General features: G+C 45.0%; 1 long non-coding RNA gene across 1 annotated transcript in view; it reads left to right on the plus strand.

Moving 5' to 3' along the window:
• LOC114196930 (uncharacterized) overlaps positions 1-7,309 on the plus strand; it is a 20,045-nt gene extending 12,736 nt beyond the window's left edge. The window contains exons 2-3 of the long non-coding RNA XR_003606824.2: positions 5,456-5,601; positions 6,954-7,309. This is a non-coding gene — a long non-coding RNA (uncharacterized LOC114196930). The remainder of the gene's footprint in view (positions 1-5,455; positions 5,602-6,953) is intronic.
• Positions 7,310-8,201: the final 892 nt, after the last annotated feature.

Raw genomic sequence — 8,201 nt, forward strand, 5'->3', positions numbered from 1 at the left:
AACAACAGGAGCTTTGGGAAGACTCCAGACGATGTGGAGGGACAGAGAGGGTAAACATAGATCCTGGCTTTCATGAAACCGTCTTAGTTTACCCGGTTGTCTTGGCTTACTTATTAAGCACACTCCCCTTTTACTCTCGAGTTTTCCATTTTGGACTACAGATTTTATAATGCCTGGGGAAAAGTCACCTTAACTAAAATCATTCCCTTTGATTTCAAACTCCTTCCTTCATGCAATTTGTGATGTTTTGAGTTTTGTTTTGCGGGGGGGTGTTGTTCCGTGTCAGACATTGCACTAGGCACTGATGATGCAGTAGTGAACAAAAGCAGACATAGTACCTGCTTTCAGTCTGAAGTGTTTCAGGGGAGAACTGTTGACGGGATAATGACAGGGATCAGTGTAGTGCAGCAGTGGGGAAGGTTACAAGGGAGAAGGCCGTGGTTCTAAGGGCATTTATGTAATAGGGAGATCTGATCTTCTTGCCAAGGGCAGGGACGAATCCAAGGGAAAGTAATGCTTTAGCTGAGACTGGAAGGATACTTTGAATTTACCCAGAGCGACGGATCCCTGGGGCAGGTGAGAGCATGTATGAAGACTCTGACAAAAGGAAGCAGGTACAGACGAGGATGTGAAAGAAGTTTCTTGTGGCTGTGGTGGAGAGAACCAGGGGAACTTGGAGTGAGAGCAGAATGGAGAGCCTACCCAGGATCCCCTACGCCTTTCTTCCTTCCCAACAGAATCCCCATTTTGTTCAGGAATCCAGACATTCCCCAACACAGTGTTCTGCCTCGGGGGACACTAACTTCACTCCCAGTTTAAGGGAGTGATCCCTTTCCAAGCAATTCGGTTTCCTTATCAGCTTGTGCCCTGATTCTTGCAACTGAGAAGAGAAGGAAGGTTTCCTGTGGACTTCCAAGAAAAGTTTCCTTGCTCCTAAGAGTGAGTCCAAAGAAAAGATGGTCCTTAATTGTCCCTCTGAGTTTTCTCAAATCTGAATGGGAAGTGGGGGGCAGCTGCGCACTCTTCTCCTCCTGAAGATGGAGCTCGCACCAAGGATGGTGGAGTAGACACGTGGGAAGAAACTTTCCCCTTGATAAAGGCTGAGGTGATGAGTCAACGTGCCCCGAAGGCCACCCTACCTCAGGACTTCCTGTTATATGGGATAGGTAGTTCCTGAAATTCCTTATTGTTCGATCAAGATTGAGTTTGAGTGTCTCTTACTTGTGGTCAATATGTCATAATAAGAAAGAAGGGATACGGGTGCCTGGGTGGCTCAGTCATTAAGCATCTGCCTTCAACTTAGGTCATGATCCCAGGGTCCTGAGATCAAGCCCCGCATCGGGCTCCCTGCTCGGCAGGAAGCCTGCTTCTCCCTCTCCCACTCCCCCTGCTTGTGTTCCCTCTCTCCCCGTGTCTCTCTCTGTCAAATAAATAAATAAAATCTTAAAAAAAAAAAAAGAAAGAAGGGATAGACCCTGTCTCTTATTGATGTTGGAGGCTTTGTTAAGGATTGTTTTTTTTTCTCTGCCTTTATCCCAAGATCAATTGGAAGTCATTAGAGAATTTTAAGCAGAGTGCACGATCCATATTTTCATTTTGCAAAAGGTTACTTTTGCTGCTGCATTGAGAAATTCTAAAGAGACAAGAGTGGATGCAAGGAGACCAGCTAGCAGGGCTTTCCCTTGGGTAGAGAATGTGAAGAATCTTTTTGAGCCCGGCACAGGGTGGAGAGCTGCAGAATGAACATCATTTAATCAACATCACTAAAATTCATTTTTGATGTTGCTGTTTTTAACAATATCTCAGGGGGCCAATAAAAGATGCCCATGCAGAATGGCCTCCTTTCAAGAGCCAGTATTTTTGATGAACTCTGCACTGGCTTGTGTTGCCATGGGTCTCACCTTCTTTAAGGGATAACCCTAGAGGGGACATGTGTAAGATGGTAGCCTGGATAGAAGACAGTGACAGTGGAGACGGAGGTGGGGAAGAGTGGGCAGAAATATTTTAGAAATAATGTTTTGGTGAAAGAATGAATAGAACCAATAAAGGAGAGAGAGAAAGAGAGAGAGGTTGAGGATGACCCTCAGGTTTCTGTGCAGAAAGAGGAAATGGCAGTGCCATTAGATGATACAGAAAATTCTGGAAGAGGCCCCAGTTGGGGGCAGAGGTCCATTCAGAGTTAAGTTTGGACATGCTAAATTGGATGTACTTTTGGATATTCAAGGGGAGGTTTCAAGAAAGTGGGGGTATGGTGCTCAGAGGAGAGATGGGGCTGGAGTTGTTAATATTTTCATCATGCACATTTTAGAAATTAGTAAAAGCTGTGGACAATGGAATGGCTTTGGGAGAGAAGAGACCTAGAAGAGAAGAGGCTTAGGGCCAGGCCTAGAGGACAAGGGCAGAGGAAGACGAGGCATGCAAAGACCATGGATAGACTTCTGTCAGAGAGGCAGAAAGAGAATAGAAATGTGATGTGTTATGGGAACACAGGGATAAAGTATTTCAAAAAACAGATAGTTCACAAAGGCTCTGATAATTGTTGAAAAGTCAAAGAAGAAGTATGACAGCTAGTCTCCAAAGATGGCCCCCCAATGAATGATGCCTCCTGAAATTCATACCTTTGTGTAGTATCCTTCACATTGAATGAGGGTTGGCCCTGTTCAACCAATAAACTGCACAGAAGGGACACTAAGTGACTTTTGAGGTTAGGTCATGGAATCCGTGCAGTGTCCACCTTGATCTCTTGAAATGCTTGTTCAGAGGGAGGCCGGCCACCATGTAAGAAGTCTTTTTACCCTTAGACCATCATGTTGTGAAGAAGCCCAAACTAACTGTGAAAATGCCTCATGGAAGGAGACAGGGAGAGAAAGAAAGACTAAGAAGAGAGAGAGATACCTGGCCAGACCCCAGTTAATCTAGCTATTCCAGCCTGGGTGTCAGCCATGTGAGGAAAGAAGCCATCTTGAACGTCAAGATGATTCCAGCCCTTTGTGAGACCCCAAGTGAGAACTGCCCAGCTGTTCTCAGTCAATCCACAGGACTTAATAAAATAAATTCTTATTTTAAGCTCCTAAATTTTATACTGAAAAAAGTAGGAATTGAAAAAAGAAAGTCTCTGATTTGGTGATATGGAGGTCATTACTGTTTCTAGGAGTAATAGGGGCAGAAGCCAGATCTGAGTTAAAGAGTGGGTAGAAGCTAAAAAAAAATTAAGCAAGTGAAGACAGCTGCTTTTGGGAAATGTTTGACTATGGATGGGGAGGAGATAGAAAAGCTGATAATTGGAAGAGGATTTGACATGAAGGAGAGTTTTTCTAAAAGTGGTCTCTACTACATCAGGGTTAAAAAGTATGACCTATGAAGTACTCTTACTAAAAATAAGACTGAACCCAAATCTAATGAAATCTCTTGATGTAATTACCAGTTTACCAAAAATGTGAGGAATAGAGACACAAGTCGTCAACGCCATAAGGATATGATCAGCCAAATCAAGAAATTTGGGATAATCTTTGGAACAAGTGACCCAAGAAATTAATCTTAAAAAAAATAAAGGCAAGGAGTCTACTACAGGATAAAAACAACTTGAAACATAACAGTGAGATGCGATATGGGAATCCTGACTAAATTCTGATTTTGAACAACCCAACTTATAAAGATACCTTGATACAGATGGGAAAATGGAATATGGACTAGATATTAGATGATATTAAGGAATCACTAATAATGGATGGATATTATGGTTTTTGAAGTACCCTTTTCATCTGGAGTTGCATCTTATGATCACTTGATACCTGGGATTGGCTTTAAAATACATCCACAAACTGGTGACAATTGCTGAGGCTGGGTGATGAGTAAGTGATGGTTCCTTATACTAGTTTCTCTGCTTTTGAATATATTTGAAAATTTCTATAATCACAAGTGTTAAAAACTGTACTGAAACATTTTTCATTCTATTAAGGATTTATGGACAACATTCAAGTGTGGTATCTGAGTATAGGATATGTCCTTATCAATGCAATTATTCTCCATGTGGGATATTGGGGAGAACCCCCATGCTACTTTGTTGCTCTAGGGATGGCCTACAATGGGAAAAGAAAGCCAAAGGGAAGGGTTCAGTAAAGAGAAGGTGACTAAAAACACAGGAGAGAGGAGGTATATGAAAGTGTATGGTTCTGAGAAGGAAGGCAAGGTGGGATCCAGAGTCAAGGTAAAGGATGAGGCCAGTAGAGACCGGTGTGTGTGTTGGTATCTAGAGGAGGGGAGAATTCTCATTTGGTAGCCTCTAAATCCTTGGAGAATTAGGGAGTGAGGTCCAATGCTACAAGGCTGTGGGCTTGGTAATTAGGAAATTGTAATTTGCAGAGAGTAGAAGAGATTTGACAACATCATTGAGGTGGGTGAGGAGCGAGTTTCCTGGGGAAACAGAGTAGAATTGCAGGGCACCGTAGAATTGCAAGGATGCTTAGAATGAAACGATGATCCAGATACCCTGAGTTGGAGAAGGACGACAGTGGAAGAGAACTGCCAATATCCTGGGAGAGAAAAGAAGCCTTGTTAATCTGACTGCACACAAATGGTGTTGAAGCATGAACCCACCTTCAGAGATTTGGGCTCAGGAAGCACAGGATAGAGACCATGCATTAATGCAAATGTAGGTAGTGCTTGGACCATAGTTTGAGAAATGCCGCCCTAGTGGCTGGAAAGGGAACGAAGCCAGCTTGGGGCAGGAGGTGTGTCACGTGCAATGGGGCAGCCTGGTGGACAGACAACAGAACTTGCATCTGCTGGTTGTTTCAGGTAGCTCTGTAGCTTCACTGGCCTGAGGGATTATAATTTGTCCAGTGGGCTGCCCTTCCCAGAGTTCTCGGAGGGGCTCAAACACAGAGATGGGCACCCTTCAAAGTCACCTTGTCTGCGTTTGCCCCAGGGGCTTCTCATCCTTGGACCCTACAAGTACTGGGGGTCTTGTTTGTTGTTTGTTTTTGCAACTTTTGATTCTAGAAATAAAAATGGGCTTTCAGAATCAACCAACCAACCCACCAACCAACCCACACTGTCAAAGTTGGCACATTTGGGCTGTCTTCCTTCTCATTTAGGCTTATTTCCCACTGAGTGTGAGGTAGCATTTTCAAGTAAATCTTTGGTAATTCCCAGGCATAAAGCAATTGCCTTCATTTCCCAGCGGGACATACTAAAGTGGGTTCATTTGTGGGAGGAACAGGACTGGCAGTTTTTACAGCTTAAGGCCTATAAGAAAACCACTTTCCACCACCCCCCCCCCCCGACAATCATAATCCACTCATGCTTTAAAAACGCATTTCAAAAATCAAAAGAACACTGAAAGTCTGGAATGTGCTAGGAGGATGGATTAGGACACATCTGATTAGCCAATTTATTTATAATCTAGATAAACTTACCTCTCGTTTCTCTTCTTCCATAACTTCCTTAACTACAGACCCTGTGAGTCGCCTGGATGTCAAAGAATTAAGCCTGTCTTGAATGAACAGAAGTAGCAGCAGTGCAGAGAGAATTGCTTTCTCTTTTCCTGGTCTCCACCGTGATTCTCTGATTTGAATTTGCAGTGGCAGAGAAAAAGGAGAGGTGAGGCGGGTGCTCGGGGGAGGGGAGGACAGCCTGAGTAAAGACCAGAGGCCAGCAGGTCATGGGGCCACTGTCTGGACAGCCTGGCTGAAGCAGAGCAGAAACAAGGCTGCTTGGTGTGGGGGAGCTGGATTAGAGAGGCTGAGCCGAGGGGCTTTGAGTGGTGCCTGGGGAAATCCGGAGCCATTTAAATGAGCCATTTAAATCTGACAGACAAATTGGCGTTTTAAGAAGATTTACCAGGCAGTGATGTGCAGGATGAGGTATAGTAGGTGGGGGCGGGGGGCGGGGGGGGTAGGAGAGGTGGGAGGAGAATGAGCCTAGGAGAATAAGGATTCTGCTTTGAGTTAGCAAACACTTACTGAGCACCGGCTGTGTACTTGACCTGGTGCCAGGCACCACGGTCAAGCATGCTCTCTCAGTGAATAGAACCAACATCTGCCCTTTTGCCCAAACCAGAAACTAGCATCCTTCTGGATTCCTTCCTCTCCTTTCCACACTTAGCCGTCCGGCTGTCCTGTCAATTCCATGCCTCCTTCATGCCTGTTCTCCCTCCTCCCCACTCCCTCTCTTCTCCTGCCGCAGCTGAGCGCCTCCCCTGGCCTACGAGTCTCCCTGCCTCCAGTCTCCCCTCTAACTCCTCCACCTGGTAGCTGTTGGCGATGGGGTTAGCCTTCCTAAAACACGACTCATCAGGCCGCCTCCCCCAACAGAAACCCTTCCGTGGGCTCCCCAATGCCTTCAAGGTTAAGTCCAAACTCTGCAGCAGAACCAGGAGGCCCTTGATAGCTGGGTCGTTTGGCTCCTTCCTTCCCGGGGCTCTTGCCTCCCCACCTTGAATCTCAGGATGTGACCATGTTTGCAAAGATGCTTCCAGTGCCTCTGGTCTTCCTTGCGGTGATAATAGCCTCCATTCTACCCCCCTCTCTGACTTATTCTTCAAGAATTCATTTAGAGACTCCTTCCTTCTAGAAGCTCTTTCTGTCCCACAGGTGCCTCCTGGGTGCTTTTAAAGAACTGTCTCTGGCTATCCTAGGGCTTATCACAGCATGCTGTCCCTGGTCTTCTCTTCTCTGCATGTGAGCTTCAAGAGGGCAGGGGCAGCCTCTTCCTCCTTGCCCAGCACCATCCTGACCTGTAAAGGGTACTTAGTAAATAGTCATCAAATGGAAATAGATGAATTTATAAGAACCTAGGTGGCAGGAGGCAGAGGGAGTTGGTCCCATTTTACAGATTAAGAAGTTGAGGCTCAGAGAGTGATTTAATAACTTGTCGAAGGCTTCTCAGCTTAGCCTAGAATCCACGTCAGGGTTGCCGAGTTCTTATCCAGGGCTTTTTCCTCTTCCTTGCAGTCACAGAATGGAGATCATCAAAGAAAAGCATCCCATCTAGTGCCTTTGATTCTGGCTGATCTTTCAGAAAGCCTCCCGGGGGGCTACTGGGGGAGTGAGTATGACAACAGATGAAGAGGCTTTGATATATTAGTAAGGGATTTCATAAGCTGGAGTATTATTAGCTTTGGAGATTGCAAAAGGCTAGAAGTCCAAATGAACAATTTTCCAACATAATTTGAGCATTTATTTCACCGAAGTTATTGTTCACAACACAAATCCTCCCTGTTTCTGAAATCCGAAGGATACGGTTGCATGTGTTCATTGCTGTTTTTATTTTATTTTTTCCCCTCACTCTAATAAATGCTCTTTGCCTACCGTTTTGTTTTTGTTTCTTTCTTTCTTTTTTTTTTTTTTTGATTGACTGGAAGAACCACCGTGCAGAATGGTAGATATTGGTCATTTAACTCTAGCATTTACTTTCCCCCTAAACTAGAGCTCTGTTCATGATTGATCAGACTTCTCCCCCATTTAGCACCCATGTAAAACACTGCGAAAGATTGGGTCTGCAGCTCGGATAACATTTTTGCAGCAATTTGTTCAAGCCGCTGCCGGCACGCTGGGGGCCACGCAAGCTCTTAATGAAACGGTGGTGGATATTAGGGGTTTATGGCCTGGAAACCAGTACAAATCAAAGCGCGATGCTTACTGTTTATCTGTTTAGAACATTTTTATTTTCTAAACCTAGTAATGTTCATCTTTTTCTTCCAGCATTTTGGTTTGGTTCTTTACATATTGATTTTCCCGTTCACTGGCACACTCCGGTGGAGTTGGAACACTCAGGTGTGCTCTCAGGACGAGTGCCGGCCAGGGGGCCAGCACGGGAGGCAGCCTCTGTCCGAGACCCCTCAACTCAAGGGCTGGGAGAGAACAGAGCTCACCGATAAAAAAAAAATCGCTACACCTCTCTCTCCCCTATGGGGTCTCTCCTTGCACCAGCAGGATTGACCTTTTATATTAATATTTGTTTAAGAACCTCACCGCAAAAGTAGCACTCTCTTCTTAAATTTTATAAAAAAATCTAATAGACAAGGTCCCAGCAGGAAACAAAATCCATCACGGATGGTTTGCCCAGGGGTCGGTCATTTTTTTCTGTGAAGGACCAGATATTAATATTTTGGCTTTGCAGGTCGCCTGGTCTTTGCCTCAGCAGGCCACACAGAGCACCTAAGTGTTGGGTGACTGCTGTGGCTGAGTTCCATTCAGTAA

This window comes from Eumetopias jubatus, unplaced genomic scaffold, assembly GCF_037043125.1.
Source record: "Eumetopias jubatus isolate StellerSeaLion01/CBP00866 unplaced genomic scaffold, mEumJub1_p1.0 scaffold_13, whole genome shotgun sequence".
Lineage (NCBI taxonomy): Eukaryota > Metazoa > Chordata > Mammalia > Carnivora > Otariidae > Eumetopias > Eumetopias jubatus.